General features: G+C 38.7%; 1 pseudogene; it reads left to right on the plus strand.

Moving 5' to 3' along the window:
- LOC102494883 (prenylcysteine oxidase-like) overlaps window positions 1-21,765 on the plus strand; it is a 130,588-nt pseudogene that overhangs the window by 80,940 nt on the left and 27,883 nt on the right.

Below are 21,765 nucleotides of genomic sequence, written 5' to 3' on the forward strand. Positions count from 1 at the left end.
ACATTTTTATTTCTCAATTGAAATTCCTTAACCTGAGGCTCTGAGAAGATGTAAACAATTCTGCTACACAGGCATTCTACTACAAAGTTAAAGGATCAACCCTCATGCAGTAGGGTCTGTATAAAATCAAACCAAAATTCAATCAAAGCTGCAGGTTTCTGAGAAATGATACAGAAGTTACAGTGACTGTACATAGTAGCCTTTATTGTTCAGTATCATTTTAAAATTTGCTCGTTGTAGGGACCAGCAGTTGGCGTAATGGCTATGTCACTTCACTCCCATGTAATCGACTGTGGTTCAATCCCTGGCCCAATGGCTTAAACTTATGCCAGGTGTGTGTGTGTGTGTGTGTGTGTGTGTGTGTGTGTGTGTGCCCAAGTTCCTGAGAGGAGGATAGAGGAGAAAGGATTGTGGCATGGCCATCCCACCTAGGGAGTGATTTCTCACTTTCTGTCTCTCTGTCTCTCTCTGTCTTTCTGGTGAGCGCACGTGCCCTATAGCAAAACCTCTCCAAAAAGGGGAAAAAAAAATTTTTGCTCATTGTGGAAACTCACAAGGACAGATTATTTGAGGAAAGACCAGTGATTTTTTTTCATGTTATATGTGTAAATATAGTTTCACTGAACAGTAGTTAAATGGCTTTCAAGGACATGCAATCACCAAAATTAAATATGTTATCTTCTATAATCCCAAGAGAAGAGAGTTTGGATTTAATAAAACGATAGAAAAACTTGTAATTATGAAATTAACTGTATATAAATGGATGATTTTACAATTTGCAAGGATGGATTAAAATAACTTTTCACTTATTAAATGTTCTTTTTCACTATTTTTTTAAAATAATAACATTATTGGGACCAGCAGATAGCACAACAGTTACATTGCTGGACTCCCACATAGTCAACAAAGGTTCAAATCCCAGACCCGGCAGCTTAAAACTCACCCCAACATATCTGCATGCACGCCCCAAGTCCTGAGATGAGAACAGAGGAGAAGGACTTGCAGCATGTCCAACACTCCTGGGGGGTGATTTCTTGCTTTCTGTCTCTCTGGTGAGTGTGCATGCCCTACAACAGAAAATCTCTCAAAATAATAATAAAACTACCATGATGTCCCTTGGTGGCAAAGACTTCCTTTTGGTTCCAGAGTGATGAAACAGGCATATCTAGCTTTAGCTTAAAATTTTAGAAGAGTGTATTAAGTGATGCCTTCTGGTGTCCTTAAAGCAAGCAATGCCATATCTCAAACCTTGGCTCAAAGAGTAAAGCATGCATTCATTCTGATATAGATTATGACACTCTGTAACTATAATGTCTTTTAAAACCTCCTTCCAGTTGTATGTTCCATCAATTATCCTATCCCTCTACATCCTATAATAAGTAGCAGGAGCATTAGCGAGAGTAATCCTGCACTGTAGCATATGCCCCAATGCAAAGAAGTTTAGTGTAAGTAGTCAATATCGTCTGATGTTTATATCTTCTTTTTGTGGTTATTATAATCAATCTGGCCAAACACCTCCCCACTTATCATATAGATTCATGTTGTCCATCATTACAGCAGGGAGATGGCTTAGATCCATGATTCCTTTCCAACAATCCCCCAAATGGATAAGACAAAAATCACTGTTACAGTAATTCTAGAAGAGATCAAGGACGAGAAGGTAATGTAATTCTAATTTTTGAACTGTGCTCTTCTCACAGTCTTAAGATGAAAGGGAATATAAGATGCTACCCAGCCATAAATTAATCATCACAAAGATGCTATTCAAGAGGCAAGCAAGGAGGAGGTACATGAAGTCTCCACCTCTGTGGACTGCCTCTATTAAAATACATCTCCAGTAAACTCAGCCCAATCCCATTTCAGTGTTCCCTTTCAACAACGTCCACATTTTTTGTTGTTTTGTTTTTGTTGTTGTTGCTGGTGGTTTTTTTTAGGTTTTTGCCTTAGAGTACATGTACTCAACAGAGAGATAGATACAGAGAAAAGGAAAATGAGAAATTCCCCCCACCCCCAAGGGGGATGACCACACAGCAAACCCTTTTGCTCTATTCTCCTCTTGGAATTTGAGGCATGCACGCATATGTGCCGAGTGATTTTCAAGCTTCCAGGTCCAGGACATGAACCACAAGCAGCCATGTATGGGTCTAGAACCTTACCCACTATGCCACCTGCTAGCCTCCCCCCATATTTCATAAGCCTCTTTTCTAAGAGTGTAGAGAGCATTTCAAAGGTCTCAGTTAAAATGATCAGAAGTTGTGAACTGACAAAATTGAAATTTAAAAAGTTTAACATACTTTCAACAAACACAGGGCAAAAGATCTGAAGATCCAAGTTTGTCTTAGGGAAAACTTCTGTAAGTTTTCCTAGCCATCTATGGAGGTAAGGCTAACCATTTATGGAGCTCCATCAAAGTGCTAGAATATTTTTTTATGCCAAGAAAAATTAAACCCCCATGGAGCCAACAGATGGTGGAGTGGTTATGTCGCTGGATTCCCCCATAGCTGACTGAAGTTCAAGTCCCAGACCCAGTGGCTTGTAAATCACACCAGGCACATGTGAGTATGCCCAAGATCCCAGGAAGAGAATGGAGGAAAAGGAATTGCAGCATGGCCATCTCCCCTGGGGGGTGGAGGGATGGGGGGTGATTTCTCAATTTCTGTATCTCTGTCTCTCTCTCTCTCCCTAATGGTTACATCGCTGGACTCCTACATAGTTGACTGCAGTTTGAGTCCCAGACCCAGCAGCTTAAAACTCACAACAGGCACGTGTGCGTCCATGCCCAAGATACCAAGAGAAGAATAAGGGAGAAGGAATTTCAATGTGACCATCCTCCTAGGGGGTGATTTCTCAATTTCTGTCTCTCTGTCTTTCTCTGTCTCTCTGTCTCTCCAGCGAGTGCATGCACCCTATAGCAAAAATCTCTCTAAAAAAAAAAAAAAACAAAGACGCCCCAGTACCAGCAGATGGCATAATGATTACATCATTGGACTTCCACGTAGTCAGACTCAGTGGCTTAAAACTCACGCAGGGCCACGTGTGTGTGCATACCCAAGATCCCCAGAGGAGAATGGAGGAAAAGGGATTGTGGCATGGCTATCCTCCCTGGGGAGTGATTTCTTGCTTTCTGTCTTTGTCTCTCCGGTGAGTGCACACATCCTATAGCAAAATTTTCTCTCTAAAAAAGAATCCCACTGAAAAGAGAAGTGGAAACTTACTACCTTTATACAGGAGTTGGCACACAAATAAACTCGACTGCTTGCTCCAAATTTGGGGAAGCAGCCCTGTAGGCTGTGTGCTGGTCCTGGCTCCACAGATAATAGTGGACAGGCAGGTGGTGCTTGGGAGCTCAGCCTTGTGCTTTCTAAATGAGCCGACAACAGTAGGCATTTAACCTTGATATGCTGCCTAATTGCACATTTTAACACACTGAACTGTGAAGTCAATTTAATTATTGTAAAATTAAAGTTTGATCCAGATAAAAAGGATTTGAAATGAAAGCTTCATTTTCAATTTCTTTTATTAATTGTGAAAGGATAAATAATTACATTTTCCAGAGCTTCTGTGCCACAAATATCTCTTTCCTTGTCAGACACCATTCATAAAGAGGTCTGTTTCTGCATTTGTGTATATGGTCTTTGGAATTGCTTATCAGATAATTGGGTCTTCTCATGAGCAGTTTTAAAGTCACTTTGTCTTCTAGCACTTACACTGAAAATGAGAAAACATGATTATCTTTCAAGAGATGATTCCAGTTACCATTTATTTATGAAGTGGTTGAAGCTCTTTTCAATGCTACAATAGGGGAAGTTAGGATAAATTCTTCTTACTTAAATAATTGAGAAATCTTTTGGAATTAGTTTTAAAGTTTATTTATGTCTTCCATGAAAGACAGCAGCATCCCACCAGGGCCCTCATACCATGATCCACCCCCAACCTCAGGCAGCCAGTCCCACCGGCATATAAAAAGAAACTTCAGAACTCAAACCCTAGACCTTCTCATGTGGTTTCAGCATCAGGAAGGGTTGCGTTATTGTTGTGCCACGAAGGCACCCCCCAGAATTTTCATGCCATGCCATGGCCACGTTGAAAGGAGCAGTGTGGTGTAATAGAAAGAGCATGCACTTGGATTCACTGCTGCTCTTGTCCCTGACGCTCACTGAGAAGCTTTGGACTGACAGTTTAGTAATTCCAGGATTATGCTTCCTGGTCCATAAGATGCTGGGCTTGCCCAAATGGCATCTGAGGTTCTTTCCAGCTCTAAAATATTTCTATTCTAGGGATACCTTCAGGGGAATCCTTTAAAAAGAGCTGCTGCCCTCAGGGTGGTGGACACATAAGTAGTATTTTAGGGGCTTGTGAGCATGCAGGGGTGACTAGGAGAAAGGAAGGTAAAGGTCAAAAGGAAAGGGGCTCTAGGATGCCTCAGGTGTTTTCTTCCCCAGAGATCCACCTACTCATTGCTCCGTGCTACCCCATTCACTTTTCCTACCAAGAGTGGAATCAGTCCAGTTTACAAACTCTGGTCCATGGCAGAAAAGCCGCCTTGCCTCACTAGATTCTGCTACCATGTGGTATCCCTGTGGACATCATGAGAGTGAAAATGATAATGCCCAGCCAAGTGGCACAGCTGGTAGCAAACTGAACCTCAGTGTTGAAAGCCACATGGCCAAATGTGGGTACAGATCCCCGAGTCAGCTGGAAAAACATGCCAGGTATGTATGCATGCCCAAGGTTCTAATGAGCTGTAGTGCTGGGAAAAGTGGATTGCAGTGTGTGGGGCCCCCATCCAAGGTACTTCTCACATGCATCCAAATGCTTTCTGTCATGAATAATATAAATGTAAGGAACAGCCTGTGAACTAGTGGTTAAAGTGGCCGGATCTTACATAGCTGACCAGCCGGTTCCAATTGGCTTAAAAAACACACCAAGCATGTGTGCATGTATGAGTGCCCAAAATCCCAAACGGATGAAGAAATGGAAGAGAAGAGATTGCAGCTTAACCATACCTGATGGGGTGCATTCTTGCTTTCCTTCCATCTCTCTCTCTCTGTCTCTCTCTCTCTCCCTAGTGAGCATATGTATCCTCTGGCAAATTAAGATAAAAGTAATAGGGACCAGAAGGTGGTATGGTGGTTTAAGGTACTGGATCCCACATGGCCAGTTTCATGGTTCAAGACCTAGACCCAGTGGCTTGGAAATCACACCAGGTGGGTGTGTGTATGTGCCCAAAATCTCAACAGAAGAATGGAAGGAAAGGGATTGTGGTGTGGCCATCCTCCTGAGGGGTGATTTCTCACTTTCCCTCTCTCTCTGTCTCTCTCTGTCTCTCTCTCTGTCTCTATCTCTCTCTCCAGTGAGTGCACTCACCCTATGGCAAAAATATAATAATAATAATAATAACATCTACTCCTGCCTCCACCATAGAGTTTGGAAAGTCTTGCAAAAGCAAGTATGTGGAAACAATTTATAAATAATATTACCTATATAAGTTTTATGTATTACTAAGTATTTTCCCATATAATAGTTTATTTAATCTTTTTAGTAAACTTGTGAAATATTTATCATTATCCTAGTTTTATGCATCAGAAACTAAGGTCCTCAAAAGTTAAATATTTTGCCTAAATTTTCACAGCTAGGAAGGAATGGATCAAGAATTTAAACAAATCATTCTACTCAAAATTTCCAAATATTTTTTCACACATCGTGTTACCAATTTTTAACAAATGCTGATTCTATTGTTTTCACCTTGCTCAGACAGCCCAATACAAATAAAGAGAGTCATCTTATTTTACTTGGTAATATTAAATACTATTAATCAAAAGTTTAATATTCTCTGGGCCCAGCAGATGGCTTAATGGTTATATTGGTGGACTCTCACATAGTCAACCATGGTTTGAGTCCCAGTCCAGCAACTTTAAACTCACACTGGGCACGTGAACATGTGTACCCAAAATCCAGAGAGGACAATGGAGGAGAAGTGATTGCAATATGGCCATCCTCCCGGGGGGGGGGGGTGATTTCTCACTTTCTGTCTCTCTGTCTTTCTCTGTCTCTGGTGAGCACAAATGCCCTATAGCTTAAAAACTCTTTCTCAAAAAAAAAGTTTAATATTCTTGAGAATTGGAGATAGCCTTTAAACTCCATACTCTTACTTGGCTATGTAACCTTATTAAAATAAAAAATAAATTAACTAAATTTTAAAAAAAAATCTTTAGTGATGTAATATCAGAAAGCTGGGGGCGGGGGAGGGGATATCTCCAATACTTTGAATTTAACCTTGTAGAAGTACTTAGTGAATTGTCTATTTTTCAATGGGACTTTTTGTTGAACAAAGTCCTTGAGGTCATCAAAATATCACAGAATGTGCCTCTATAAAACTGGATATATCTTATAACCTTTTCAGAAGGGCCCAAATTAACCTAGGAGCTGAAACAGGTCTTAGGTATTTATAGAGCTGTCTTATATTCTTACTAGTTCTAATTCTCTCTTTCATGAACCTGTTTCATTCAGGTTTTCACCCCTAGCATTTCACAGGCACTGTCTTATCACAGTCACCCCAACCTCTTAATTGCTGAATTTCATGATCAGCTTTAAATTCCAGCAGTGACCTATCAGCAGCCTTTCCCAGTTGACTACTGCCCATCTTCAGATTTTCTCCAGTTGGCTTCCAGTAACTGAACTTGCCAAATTTCCCTTTTATCTCTCTGGGGCTCTTCCTGCTCAGTCTCCAATGCTAATTTCTCACTGTCTTTCCACTCTGTAACTAGAATATCTTTTCTAGTTCTAATCACTCCCAAGTTACCTGTTGCCAGAACTTTAAATAACATCTATATCCTGATAACTCCCAAGTGCAACCCCACCACCAACACCTCTCCAATGAACTCTGGTCTCATATACCCAACCACTTACTTGATTTCTTTTTTTTTTAATATCTAATTATTATACCAAACTTAGGATTTCTAAAACTGAGCTCCCAAGTGCAACCCCACCACCAACACCTCTCCAATGAACTCTGGTCTCATATACCCAACCACTTACTTGATTTCTTTTTTTTTTAATATCTAATTATTATACCAAACTTAGGATTTCTAAAACTGAGCTCCTCATATCTCCCACTAACCCTCCTTCCACAATCTTCCCCATCTCAGTCAATGACAAATTTATCCTTCCAGCTACTCAGGCCAAAATTCGAGTCATTTCTGGCTCCTCTTTTTCTCTCACCACTCTCATCTGACTTATCCAAAAATTTTGTCACTTCTTACTTCAAACTACATCTAGAATCTAAAATAAATAAATAAATGATAAAATTAATTATTTAAATGTGTGTGTATGTGTATATGTATGTATGTATATATATATATATATATCCAGAATCTTCTTAATTCTCACCCCTGGCTACTGCTTCCATACTGCCCAGGCCATCATCCTCTTTCTTGGGCATCTTTGCAAAAAACTCTTGGAATGCTTCATTAGTTTCACCTTTGCATGGCTTCAGTCTAATCTCACAAAAGCAGTCAGTGAAATGTTGGAAAAGATAAGTCAAGTCATGCTGTTCCTCAGCTCATGGCCCTCCAGTGACTTCACAGGATCTCACCCAGTGCAAATTCCAAAGTCCTTTACCATTATTTACAAGGCCATGTGAATCTGCTTCCATCCTTGCCACTCTGACCTTCTCTCAGTTATTTGCCCTCTTGTTCCCTCTGCTACAGGTACCCTAACTTTCTTGATTCTTGGACACACCAGGGATGGTTCCATTGCAGGGACTTTGCATTTGCTGTTCCCTCTGCCTGAAATATTCTTCCCTAAAGTCATAGGGCTTACCCCCCCACACACTCAGGTTTTATCCAAATGTCACCACCTGAGTGAGGTGTTCCTTGGCCAACTAATCTGCAATTTCACATGCACATTCATTTCATCTAACCCACTATGTATTTTACTTTATTTTTTCTTGTTAATTGTCTCTCTCCCCAGGGAAGACAAGGGAAGAGATTTTTGTCTTTTTTTTGTTTGCTATTACATCCTCTGTACTAAAATACTGCCTGGCATATGTAGGTACTCAATAATTAATGTATTGAATTAGCAAATTATTGAGTGAATAAATGAGTCTATTCTAATCTCTATTCCACAGTTTCATAGCCTTAGACTTACTGTTTCAGTTAAGTTGAAATGGGCCTCTTTGTAATACCCACCTATTGCCACTCTCTCTTTTATTTAAGCTGTTGACTTATTTAGAAATAATTATTACATCTGTGATGATGAAGCTACACACTGACCACACAGTATAGTTTCCCGTGACTTGTTGGGCATTTTCTCAAGGAACCAGGGAAGAGTACCATCACCGGTAGGGAGGAAGAGGAGAGAGAGAACAGCCAAAGGTATGGTGAGGGGAAGAGAATTTTATAGGAGACACATGAAATTTGTTACTGGAGATCATCTTCTCCAATTCACCTTCCACATGTAGCAGGAACTTGGAGAACATCTACACTCAAGAAATTGACTGTAGTGCATGCAACCTGATGAATTCAGCAATATATACATGGTGTGCTCAAACAGGGAGCTCTCTCTTCAACCAGTATTCAATCTCCAATGAGACCCTAAAAGTAGGGATTTTTCTCAAAGCCTTCCCATGTTAGTTGGCTTCCTGTCAGGAATAGTTTCAGAATTTGAGAGCAAAGACAATGCTAACTTGGAATGGCTGTTACATGCTCCATCATCATGTACTCTACTTCAGTAGCCAAAAATCATCTTGACATTTCAGTGATCTTTTAGTCCCTGAGATAAGGACTGTAGAATAGAGAATAGGAGAAAGGGGATTTTATTTTTATTTTATATTTTTTTAATTTCAATTCCTTTTATATATTCAATCACTATGTCACTTAGCTTGCAAAGTGAATATTCCAATATCTATACATTTTTTACCAGTCCAGTTGAGAATACTATATACATTATCTTCAACAGATTATTCCCATATCTTTGTCCCATAAATGCCTTGCTTCTCTATTTTTCTCCTTAATGTCTTTCCAGACATGGAAAAGGGATTTTATATTTAAAAAGAAATTAAGAAAGAAGCTTTAGACAACTAAGTGATGATGTCCAATATTTAGCCCTGCCAGTAAATGTTCAATCTAATTTCTAGGAAATTCAAAAGAAGTATTTCAGGAGGACCAGCAGATGGCATAATGGTTACATCACTGGACTCACGTGTAGTCAACTGCAGTTCAAGTCCTGGACCCAGCAGTTTAAAACTCAGGCCGGTTGCATGCCCAATATTCCAAGAGGAGAATGAAGGAGAAGGAATTGCAGCATAGCCATCCCTCCTCGAGGGTGATTTCTCACTTTCTGTCTCTCTGCCTCTCTCTGTCTCTCTGGCAAGCACACATGCTCTATAGCAAAAATCTCTCTTAAAAAAAAAAAAGGCTTTCAGTTAGGCTAAAACATACCAGCTTCACCCTCCACCTTATTCTTTCTCTCACTTAGCTGGAAGGTCATGAGACCTGAAAATAGTCAGCCTTTCTGAGACACCATCAACATTCATGGATTGTATTTCTTATTTCTAAGTTACCTATCTATGGTCAATTATTTTTTATTTTATAAGACTGAGTTAGAGCCAGGTAGCACAGAGGTTAACGCATAGAATCCCACCTGGCTGAGGGTTTGAGTCCCAGAGCTTATAGCTTGAATATCACGTCAGGCATATATGCACGTGTGCCCGAAATCCCAAGAAGAGACTGGAAAAGGACTGATTGCAGTGTGGCTGTTCCCCAGTGGGGAGTGGGGTGGGAGGGGAAGGGTGTTTTCTTTCTCTGTCTCTCACACATACACACACATCTCACTCTGGCAAGTGCATACACCCTATAGCCAAAACTGAAAAAAAGAAATTAAAAAAAATAAAAAATAAATGCTGAGTCAAATTTCAGATCTAAATAGCTTTGGAAGATACCTTACTATGCAGAGTAAATTAGAGATCAAGTTTCTTTTTCCAAATTTGCTGTTTTCATTTTAACATGTAATATAAACTCGCCCATTAAACTGTTTATTTCAGGACAAATTTATTCATTCTAGCTTTTTCATCCACATAATCATTCAAACTTTAGATCACAAATACACCTCTCTTTTTTTCTTTCTTTTAGAGAGTGATTTTTGCTATAGGGCACGTGCACTCACCAGAGAGAGACAGACTGTGAAAGAGAAAGTGAGAAATCACCTCCTACGAGGGATGGCCACGCTACAATCCCTTCTCCTCAATTCTCCTCTCCAGGTTTTGGGCATATATGCACATGCACCTGGTGTGAGTCTCCGCCACGAGGTCTGGGACTCAAACCGCAGTCAACTATATGGGAGTCTAGTGACCATTACACCATCTGCTGGTCCCAGACCACAAACATACCTCTTAAAGCCTTTTCACCCTCATAAATATAACAAAAGAATATATAAGATCATCGTCTTGCTGTTTGACCTAGTTTATTTGCCAACAATGAACCTTTCTAGTATCTCTTGTCCTTCTTAGAGTCTATTTCTTTTCCATGTGCCCTATCCAGAAAACAGCTACTAAGTGAAACATTCATGTTCTTGACATTCATTCTAGTTCGTCTCCTTGGGTTTTTGCTTTCCTGCTCAGATTTGGTTTTCTATTTTGTTTCAGCTGTTTTTGTTAAAGTTTTTCATTTGTTTTTTGTTGTTGTTGTTTGTTTTCATAAGAGAGGGGTACCCTCAACATCTCTTTAAGCTGCAGTCCATCCCCAGGCAGCCTGCATGCTCAGGGAGGTTCCAAGACATGAACCTAGGACCTTTCCCATGTGGGTTCAGCTTCATTACTACTGTCACCACCTGGCTCCAATGCTTAAGATTCTTGAGAGCAATGGCTATTTCTTATCCATATATCTCCAGTGTTATGGGACATAGTAAGTAACTTAATAAATTGTGTCCCTCATTATTGTTTTTATTGACTCCTTTAATGAAAAACATTATGTAAATAATTAGTGTCTCCATTTAACATTTCTTCTGTTCTGTGAAGCAAAATTAACTTGCCTGCACATTACCTGACATAGAGATACATTTTATTTTATTTGTATTTATTCATTTATTTTTGGAGAGATTTTTACTATAGGGTGCATGCACTCACCAGAAAGACAGAGAGATAGAGGGAAAGAAAGTGAGAAATCAACCCCCTGGGGTGGGGCAGGTGGCCACAACACATCCATTCTCCATTCTCCTCTAAGAATTTTGGACATGCTTGCACACACACCCAGTGAGAGTCTCAAGCTGCCAGGTCTGGGACTCAAACCATGGTTGAGCATGTGGGAGTCCAGCGCCTTAACCACTGCACCACGTGCTGGTGTACCCAGAAGTACATTTTTAAAAGATCAAGGAACAATATGTTAGAACAATATACTACAACTCTGCCATTTTCAACAAGCCACCACACCTCTGTAGACCTTTCAACAGTCCCAATAGTTGCAAAAAGTACTGTGCACTTACTGTGTGCCAAGAAATGGGTAAAATTATGGCATTCAATTGAGCATGGTAGGTGTTCCTTACATGCTTAATGCATGTCAAACCTAGGCACTGAGAGTTAAAAACTGAGTAGTTCATGGTTTGCTCTAAATCTCTTTGGGACGAACATTTAGTGTTATAGATACTAGGTTATATTTCCGAGGTCCAATCCCACTCTGGTATCCATGGCTTTATGAGGGCACCTTGTTAGTGCCATCTCTGTATGGCAGCAATGAAGGATGATGCTGTAATAAGCAAAGACTGTTTCCCAAGGACAAATGGACAGACAAGGTTTAGTCTGCTGGGAAGCTTTCTTAAAAATCAGCCTGCGAAAAAACTTCAGTGAGTCTTCTAGTATTAAATAAAATGAAGGAGGAAACAACCGTGAAAAATGAAAAATACGATAGATGTGTTGTGGAGTAAGGACAAGTACAAATGATGGGAGAGGTGAAGAGTCTTCTCTTATTGCTCACAGCATTCGTTTTAGAGCAGCCTGTTTAAAATCTAAACTCGAGAAACTTTGGGAGAACAATCACTTGCAATAGTCAATGTAATCGCTCTTGAACCATGCCTTTACAGTTGGCCAGCTGACAGTCGGCAAATGCTATCTTTACACATTTCACTGATATTTTTCTTCCTAATTTACTGTACACATAATCAGAACCTCAAATTAGTAGGGAGAAAAATTAGTTTGCCCTGAGTTGTTATCCTCTTTCTAACTTAGCTTGACCATGTCACCTTTGATGATATGCCTGGAATAATCAGGAAGTAAAATGAGAATTTTGTCAACTACTATACAACGCTGTCTGCAAGTCAATGTGCTGTCAAAGCCCACAAAAAAAACGAAAGTGGTGACATTGTCAAAAGATCTAGAGGGCAGAATTCAGCCAGGAAGAAAAGTAGCTGTGGTATTAGTGTCAACCACCCCAACATATGTTCTGACAGAACCATTAGACAGGCAGGTCACTGGAGAGAAGCCAAGGCAGGTGAAGCTGCAGCATTCTCTGAAAGGAGGGCCCTGACCCAGAGCCCTCATAACGGGGAAGCTTCTGGAAAGTAAGCCTAAAATAATTGTTCTTTGCCCAGGAGAAGGTGACAAGCCCAGAAGAAGCTACATGAGCAAACTCTGTCTGCTAGCCTAATAATTTCTCACCAGAAACTGGCCTTTTGGTGCCAACATACAAAACAAACCAGGTAGGAGAAATGCAGTTGACAATCCTCTGATTGTTCAGGTGGGAGAAATGAAGCTGTCAATCTTCCCTCATGTTATTTAGTGGGATCCCACAATGCTATGTAGATCAGCACATGGTAGCAAATGAAGCTATTTTGATGTCACTTTATCAGGAAAGTCTTCTAGAAGAATGAGTTATCTGTATCTTTTTTTGTTCAGCCTGGAGGAAGTCTTAAAGAAGGAAGAGCTTAAAAACTCTTCAAATGTGGGGTAATAAAACTAACTCTCTAATCATTATTGGAAGCCTGTTAAAGGAAAGTTGAAATGGGATGACAGAGTGAGGACATTTAGAGCCTGAAAGCCCCTAGGAAGCATCTAAAAATATTGCAGTGCTGGGGCCTCACCCCGGAGACTAATTTGATTGACATGAAATGGTTCTGGGTGTAAGAAACTCCCCAAAGGGTTCTAATATGCAGCCAGGGTCAAGGACCAAAGGATTCACCACCCCCCTTTCACTTACAGATGAGAAAGCTAAGGCACAGAGAAGGGAAATAATTCACCAGTGTGAATTATTACAATTAGAAATCGATAGGTAACCTACAACAAACAGTTAAGTTTTATTCAATAGTAAGCTAAATAGTCATCTCTCTGTATAATTCTGTTGCTTCCCTTTTTGAAAACAGAGCTCTTTGCAGTCTTAGGAAACTGATTTGTGTCACTACTAGTTCTGTGAACTTGGACAAACCTAAGTGTCCTCATCTGTAAAGACATTAATAGAATCTGCCTCATTGAGATTTTGAGAAAATAGAGAGTGCGTAGGGTTCATAACAGTTTTGAACTGTCAATATTATTGGTGCTTCAATTTTACTTAGCACTTACATAGTATGTAATTTGCATGGTGCAGGATTCGTGCCCCTAACTATCTTGCGCTGCAGCCTCTCTTTATGTTAAAGACACTGAGTCATAATGGAGGCCTTATTAAGATCTAAACATTTCTTTCTCCACATGGTTGAATATAATTTTTTCATTTGATAGCTATACATATATTATTAAATATAAGACTGATGAAGGTTAGTTTTTTTTATTGGTTGTGATTTTTGTTTTGTTTTGTTTTTATAACTGTCCCACATACACCCATATCTTGAAAGGAAGAAAGACAGAAAGCTTACTTCTTTATAGCATTTATTTCTTACTCTGTTAGCCATCTCAGAGCTCGCATTATATAGCTGTCCGTGGAAGTTCGATGACAGGCAGCAAGGAAACCCCTCACACCCCACCCCCGGTGGAAATGTGGCTCACCATGTTACCCTTTTTCAAACCAGTTAAGAATTATTCACTGTGTTGCTAGACAGATAAGAGACAAACTCAAGCCTTAAAAATGTCTGTGAGAGGTATCCTTTGAAGTAATGGAGGCTAGGGATTCTGCCAAGGCAAAAATAATAAAGACAAGAATCTTTTTTTTAATAATTGTTTTTATTTATTTATTTATTCATTCATTTATTTATTGAGAGAGAGAGAGAGAAAGTAAGACACCAGATCCAAGACCTGAACCACGGTCAGCCACGTGGGAGTCCAGCACCCTTAACCACCATGCCGACTTGCTGGACCCAAGAATCTTCTTAATGTATGAGAATACAATCACTTTAGTCCCATCACAGGTAATAAAACATTTGGTGCTACTAGGCTAGTAGATCCCTGCGTTTTGGTCAGGATACATGCTTATTTTCCTCACCATAAACATGGCAAATAAGAGCCACATGTCAAATAAATATAAGTAATAACATTTTTATTAGAAGTTAAATTCTGATGGACTCTTCTCCCATTACTCAAAAACATATTTCTCTCTGGCTATCTCTTAGACTGTACTCTGAAGTGATGCCTGCCCTCACTAACTAATTCACACATGCTCAATAACACCTGCAGTAATGCTTTATCAATATTTTTAATTAAATTTTTTAAAGAATTATTTTATTTATTTTATTCATCATTATTATTATTTTTAATTTGACCAGAGGGATACAGAGATAGAGGGAGAGTGAGAAAGCAAACTACCAGGTTCAGGACTCAAATTGTGGTCAGTCATGTGGGAATCCAGCACCTTAACTACTCTGCCACTTGCCAGCCCCTACTCTTACACTTTTTAATTGACCTAATAGGTCTTCAGAAAATTCATGGAAAATACATATGTGAAAAAACTTTGCATAGATTTTGTAAAAAAAAATTTTTTGCCCCAAAATAAACTCATAGTTTAATTCTACTTTTCAATTAACTTTTGAAGTCCTCTTGTATAAGACGTATATATTTATGGAGTATACTATGATTTTTCACTATATGAATATAATGTATAATGATTAAATCAGGGCAATAAATACACTCACCATCTCAAGCATTTATCATTAGTTTGTGTTGTAAACATTTGAAATCCTCTCTTCTAGTTATTTTGAAGTACACATGGAATTATCACCAACTATAGTTACTCTACTGTGCTTTAATACTTAGAACTCCTTCCACTTATCCACTTGCACATATGTCTGTTAACTAGGTTTTCTCTATCCCCCACCTCCCATTCCCAGCTTCTGGTATCCTCCATTTTGTCCTCCACTTGATGTGATCAGATCTTTTAGTTTCCATTCATGAGAGAGAACGAACATTATTTGCCTTTCAGTGCCTAGTTTATTTCACTTAGTATTATTTCCCCTAGGTTTGCCCATGTTATGACAGGTAACAAATTTTCATCCTTTTTCAAGGCTGAATATTATTCTATTGTGAATATGCATTTCATTTTCTTTATCCTTTTGTCAGTGGCTAAACATTTACATTAATATCATCTTTTGTCTAGTGTGATTAGTGCTGCAATAAACATGGAAGTGCCAATATATCTTTGATATGCTGATTTCCTTTCCTTTAGGTATACAATCATTAAAGGGATTACTGAATTATAAGGTGGTTCTACTTTTGAGGACCCTCCATAGTGTTTTCCATTATGGTACCAATTCACATTCTCAAAAACGATACATGAGTTACCCTTTCTCCATTACCTAGAAAGCACTTATTTTTGTTGTTGTTGTTTTCATAAAAGCCATCCTAACTGTGGTGAGATAATACCTAATTTGGTTTTAATTTGTACTTCCTTGATAATTAGTGATGTTTGGCACTTCTTGGCCATCTGTCTTCTTTCAAGGACTGTGTGGATCCATTTTTAATGAGATATTTGTATTTTTACTGGTGAACTATTTAAGATCCTTGTATAGTCTGGTTCTTAATCCCTTGTTGAATATATAATCTACAGATATTTCCGCCATTCTGTAGGTCGTCCATGCCCTCTTTCAAGTATTTCCTTTGCTATGCAGAAGCTTTTTAGTTTGATGTTAACCCACTTGACTGTTTTTATTGTTATTGCCCATGCTTTTGAGGTCCTCAAAATGTCTTTGCCTATACCAATGTCCTGAAGCATTTCTCCTGTTTTCTTCTAGTAATTTCATCAATTTGGGGTCTTACGTTTAAATCTTTGATTCATTTTGAATTAACGTTTATGCAGTGAGAGATAGGGGTCTAGTTTCTTTCTTCTGCATATGCACATCCGATTTTCCCAGCATCATTTATTGGAGAGACTATCCTTTCTCCCAGTTAATGTTTTTGGCACCTTTATCAAAAATCAGTTGACTATCTTCATAGATTTGTTTCTGGATTCTCTAGTCTGTTCCATTGGTCTATGTGTCTGCCATGTGCCAGTACAATGCAGTTTTTATTATTGTACCTTTGTGGTATATTTTAAGTTAGGCAATGTGATGCCTCCAGCTTCACTCTTGCTTTGGGGTCGTTCATGATTGCATACAAATTTTATGATTGTCTTTTCCATTTTTGTGAACAACACATTGGTTTTGTTTGTTATTGTTTGTTTGTTTAAGAGAGAGAATATTTTGCTATAGGGCACATGCACTAGCCAGAGAGACAGAGAGACAGAAAGTGAGAAGTCCCCCTCCAAGGGGATGGTCATGCCACAATCCCTTCTTCTCCATTCTCCTCTAGGGATTTGGGTATGAATGCACATGTTCCCAGTGTGAGTTTGAGGCCGCTAGGTCCAGAACTCAAGCCACAATCAACTACATGGGAGTCCATCAATGAAACCATTATGCTATCTGCTGGTCCCACCATTGGTATTTTCACAGGGATAGCATTGACTCTGTATTGCTTTTAGTAGTATCAACATTTTAACAACATTGTTTCTTCCAATTTATAAACAAGGGAGGTTTTTCCACTTTTAAAGTTCTTCAATTTCTTTAATTAGTGTTTTACAATTTTGTTGTAGAGATCTTTCATTTTCTTGGTTAAGTTTATTTCTAGGGTTTTTTGTTTGTTTGTTGTTTGTTTTGTTACTATTGTAAATGGGATTGCTTTCTTGGTTTTTTTTTTTCAGCTGGTTTGTTACTGGTGTACAAGAATGCTACTGATTTTTATATAATAATAGTATTCAAATCATAATTTTAGGTAGTAGCTATCAAACTTTTGCAAGAGTAATATTTACCATGAATACTCTTTTATTGTAGTTTCTGAGTTACATATAATCATTGTATATATTTATGAGGTATGTGGTTTTTCACATATATACAATGTGTCATAGTCAAATCAAGGATATTAACATATTTACTACCTTCATCATTTAACATTACATTATGTTGTGCACATCTGAGATTCATTCTACTGGTTTTTTTGGAGAACTATATATTGAATTGTCAATGAGGCTTTCTACTCTTCTGTGGCATACTGTTCCATAACTGATTCCACTTGTTTATATGTGCTTTTGTGTCTGTTAATCAATTTAATTTTTCCTGAACCACACACCCCTTGCAGCTTCTAGTACCAACCATTACTCTTTCTATTTCTATGATATTGAGTCCTTTATCTTTCACTACTGAGTAAGGACATTGGGTGTTTGTCAAGCAGAGACAAACTTTCACATATTTTTAAAAATAGAAAGAATATGCAGTATCTTTTCCAACCACAGTGGTATGAAACTAGAAATCAACAAGAATAACTTTTGAGAATATGCAAATACATTGAAACCAAATAACATGCTCCTGAATGATTTTTAGAACTACTGAAGAAATTAAGAATGTAATTTTAAAACTTTCTTAAAACAAAGAGATACATATCTTAAAATATATTTGGGATAGGCAAGAAATTCCTACAAATCAATAAGTACAAAATGCCCAAAATGTAAACAGTTAATCTGTGGAAGAGGAAACTCAAAAACACAACCAGCATATAAAGAACTGTCCCAAATAATTCATAACTGGAGAAATGCAAGTTAAAACAGTGAGTTATCAGTTTTCACCTTTTAGGCTGGCAGAATTTAGACAGGACAATAGGCAGGGATTTGCTTAGTAGTGGCAAAGTAAGTAATTATGGAGAGCAATCTACTCTAACTGATAAGCATTCCTATGGCCTACAATTTTGCTTCTGGACTCATAGCTGGGAAGTTCTCACTAGGGCCATATGAGGCCATACAGGAGAGAGCTCACCGAAGCATTACTTGTGGAAATCTGGCTGTTCATTACAGAAGAGTGTATAAGCAATTTTTAGTGAGTAAAATGCATGAAGCATTATGTAGCAGTTAAGAGGCAACCTATTAAATAAACACATAGCAACATAGATAGGTCTTCAAAAAAAAGTTTAGTGAAAAAAAGAAACAGAATAACATAGGAAATAAAATATCACTTGTGTACATCAAAAAGAATGTATACCAAATAACCATCTACACTGTACAAAAACATGTTAAAATGAAAAATATGTACCCATATGGGTGCCCGTAGAGGAGAGTAACTGTGGGAAATGAGAGGGAAAGTATTCAACAAGAAGGGGTGTTGTGGTGTAAGGTCAAGCACAGGCTTTCTCACTAGTCTGCCTGGATTAGAACCTCAGCCTCGTCACTTACTAGCTGTGGATATGGGCAAGTTGCTTGATGTCTCCTAACCTTCATGTGTTGAATATAGATCATATTATCTATCTTACAGCACGATAGTGCAATTTTAAATACAGAGCCTGAGTAAAGCACGTAGCTCTGCTTAATATAGAGCTAATAGTCAATAGAGGTTAATAATTATAATAAAGCCCTAGCCTCATCATACAGATAAATAGTGGGAACATAAAGAATTGAGGATAGGAAATGAGGGCTGAGAGGGAAGAATATGTGAGAATTGATTCAGTAGAATGAGCATGGGGATGGTTAAGCTTTCCATCTTTCCCATAGGGTTCTCAGAGCTGGCATTAGCAGAGTCATCTCTCCTTTGCCCTTATTTCCTGTTCTTATATTTTCTTGCACTTCCCCAGTGCCATAGAAGGTTCAACGTTTTGCCATGAGGTGCTAGGGCTGAGTGAGGTTAGAGAGAAAGAAGTCTAAGGAGTAGAAAAGGGGAGACTCTGGGGTCAATGGTGGTGAGAAGGGAGTGTGGCAGTTGGCCATTGCTGTGTACAAACCACCGCCACACTCAGTGACCAAAGACAGCCATTTCTTATTCCTCTCGTGTCTGTGGGTTGCCTGAGTGGTGGGCTAGACTTGTCTGGGGTGGCTCTGCTCCACAGGTCTCTTCTCTTCTTCCTAGAACTAACAGATTAAGATGTTTTCCTAGTGGTAAGAGGGACACAGTACAGTCAAGCCCAACAGTGTAAGGGCTTTGGCAGTCTCTGCTGTGTCACATTTACAACTGGTCAAAGTTAGTCACATGACTATATACCGCCCCAACAGGGAGTGGGCACCACAAAGTGGCGTGACAAAGGACTTGGGTACAAGGAAGGGTTTAGAATTGGGGCCATTCATAGAGCCTAGCTAGGGAGGCAGGAAAGCAGAATGTATGACACTACAAAAATCAGGCCCAGTCAGCATTCACACTCTTACACTCTCTCTCTCTCCCTCTCTTTGTCTCACACACACACACACACACAAATATCTACATAGATTATGGCAGAAGCTTCAACGACTAGTGTGGTATTACCTTTAAAAAAAAATTTTTTAATAAAATTTTATCTTATTGATTTATTTAAATTTGACCAGAGAGGGACAAAGAGACAGAGGGAAAGTGAGAAAGCAAATCAGGTCCAAGACCTAAACCATGGTTGACCATGTGGGAGTCCAGTGACATAACCATTATGCCATCTGCTGGTCCCTAGTGTGGTATTACCTTTAATAAATCAGTAGGTAACTAAGGTTAGATAAGTCTTGCTATAGGACTAGAGCTTGAGGTGGAGGATGGAGTAGAAATCTATCACTAAGGAGGTAGACAACTGGATAAGTAGTGAGTCTGGGAAGATTGGAAAAACAAATAACACACCTTTCTTGAATCCAGAACCTTTCAGAGAAGCATTCATTCATTCAAATAAAAGTGTTAATTTGAATATCAAGTACAGATTCTAGTGACTTTTTTTTTACTAGAGTATGTACTGTCTCTTTCTGCTGCTACAAATCAAATTTTAAAGTGCCTTTTGCCTTTTTTTTTAATATGATCAGTTTTTTAATTAGGTTCTTGGCAAAAAAACTTAGAACACCAATTTGTGAGGATAAACTCCATTTGTAAGGGCAAACACAAATCGCAGGTAGCCCTGGAGCTGAGGAACAGCTTAGATTTTTGGCAAAATTTGCGAGTCCACAGCTTTCGGATCAATCTTATGCTGCTCTGGAATCTCTGATATGGTGCCTGGCATTTAGAATTATTTGAACTTAACTGGGAACTTCCAGCACCCTACCAAAAACAAACAAAAATACTGAAATGAGAGAATGATAAGATCATTCTCATGTAATTTGGGGGGGCATACAATTGCCTGTCTTTACTACCTGACTCATTCAAAAGTTAACTAGTTGCTTTTCAAAGGAAGCATTACCCAAACAAGCTATGAGACAGATGCATGTAACTGGTCCAAAGTCTTCACACTGAGGGGCTTCTTTTTATTACAATATTCTCCAAGTCTAACATAAGAGTTAACTTTTAAAAATAAAACGAATTCTTTAAAATAGGGAGTGCCAACTTCCCGTAGTCCTAAAATCCTTTCAAAGATTAGAACAGATTTGTATTATTTTGAATAATTTAAGAGATGCAAATAAGAAATTGTCACTTAAAACATCTAAACTCAGGTAATTCTTTGAATGTTTCTCTCTGTAATATATTTGATTGACAGGTGATTTCCTGCAGGGGTTTTTAAATCAAGCTGAGGATAGACAACTGAGGGAAATGCCTTTCCTTGTCTTTGTTAAACAAGAGAAGATAGAGTGGGCTGATAGAGAACTCTCGTTTTTTGAAAACTGGCCTTTTAAAATGTCTGAGAGTTAATCAAACTCCTAGAGTTTTCCTGTAGTAAAACAAAATGTGGGAGAGGGGAGGGGAACAGTGCAAATGAATTGGGAGGTTATTACTCAGTGAACTTCACTTAGGAGTGGACCTCATTAACAAGTCCCAGTTACTGGGTTAAGGCCATAGTTGCATGTGCTCCTCACCCCAGCCTCTGGTTTGTAGACATTTGCATCCCTTTGTGATCCAATTTCACCACAATGTGAAGGTATATGTCTGTGGAGGCCCCTGCTGGCCTTTGAATGATGAAAATGGCTTTAATGAGCCTTACAATTTAGCAGCAGTGACCTGCCTCATAGCCTATGTTGTGAATAACCGATGAAAAGATTGCAGAATCCTTTGCAGCTATGAAATGCTGCCAAGATGATAGTGAGGGCAATCACAGAGACTGTAAATTTTGTACCAAGAAACTAATGGGCAATTTTTATCAGAAAGCTCATTCTTTGTTCTTCAGGTTTGGAATTAGAATAATATAGTTAACCTCAGGCTGCCTAGACTAGCACTGTCCAATTGGAATGTAATGTGAACTACTTATGTACTTTTACACTTCCGATAGCCAGATTTTTAATAGTTTTTTTTAAAGTGAAACTAATTTTAATATTATATGTAACCCATATATCCAAAATTTTAACATCTAATCAATATTGAAAACTATAATTTATATTAAATAGAGAATATGTGTGTGTGCATGTGTGCATGCCTACATGCGAGAGAGAGAGAGCCATGGTCAATGGAGTCTTGTTATGCTCTGAGCCTCTTTCC

Source organism: Tupaia chinensis, unplaced genomic scaffold (assembly GCF_000334495.1).
Source record: "Tupaia chinensis unplaced genomic scaffold, TupChi_1.0 Scaffold000255_1, whole genome shotgun sequence".
NCBI classification, from domain to species: Eukaryota; Metazoa; Chordata; class Mammalia; order Scandentia; family Tupaiidae; genus Tupaia; species Tupaia belangeri.